We start from the raw sequence: 614 nt of genomic DNA, 5'->3' as shown, positions 1-614 counted from the left end.
ATTATACTATGACTTTTGTATGAATTTTTATGTCTTACTATACTATGACGTTTTTATGCTTTTTTATGCCTTATTATACTTTGACTTTTGTATAAATTTTTATGCTTAAAGTGAATAGAGTTTTGTTGAGGAGTGGTAGTGTAGTGGTTAAAACAGCAGATTCCCACTCAGAGGGTTCTGGCTTGAAATCCTGGACAATTCTTTGAGCTCTACATTGGCTAAACGGGAAATTCTAATTTAAATTTTTATGCCTTGCTATAGTATGACATTTTTATGCTTTTTTATGCCTTACTTTACTATGAGTTTTTTACGCCTTATTATATTATGACTTTTGTATGAATTTATATGCCTTACTACACTATGACGTTTTTATGCTTTTTTATGCCTCACTAAACTGTGGTTTTTATGATTTGCTATGCTACGGCATTTTTATTCCTTACTAAACTATGACGTTTTTATGACTTTTTTATGCCTTACTAAACTATGGCTTTTGAATGAATTTTTTATGCCTTACTATACTATGACTTTTGTATAAATCTTTTATGCCTTACTATACTGTGTCGTTTTTATGATTTGCTATGCTACAGCATTTTTATGCCTTAATATACTAGGAT

Source organism: Seriola lalandi, unplaced genomic scaffold (genome assembly GCF_002814215.2).
Source record: "Seriola lalandi dorsalis isolate HSWRI2012SDOR001 ecotype SW California unplaced genomic scaffold, Sedor1 jcf7180002054573, whole genome shotgun sequence".
Taxonomy (NCBI): domain Eukaryota; kingdom Metazoa; phylum Chordata; class Actinopteri; order Carangiformes; family Carangidae; genus Seriola; species Seriola lalandi.
Note: the sequence above shows the minus strand (reverse complement) of the source record.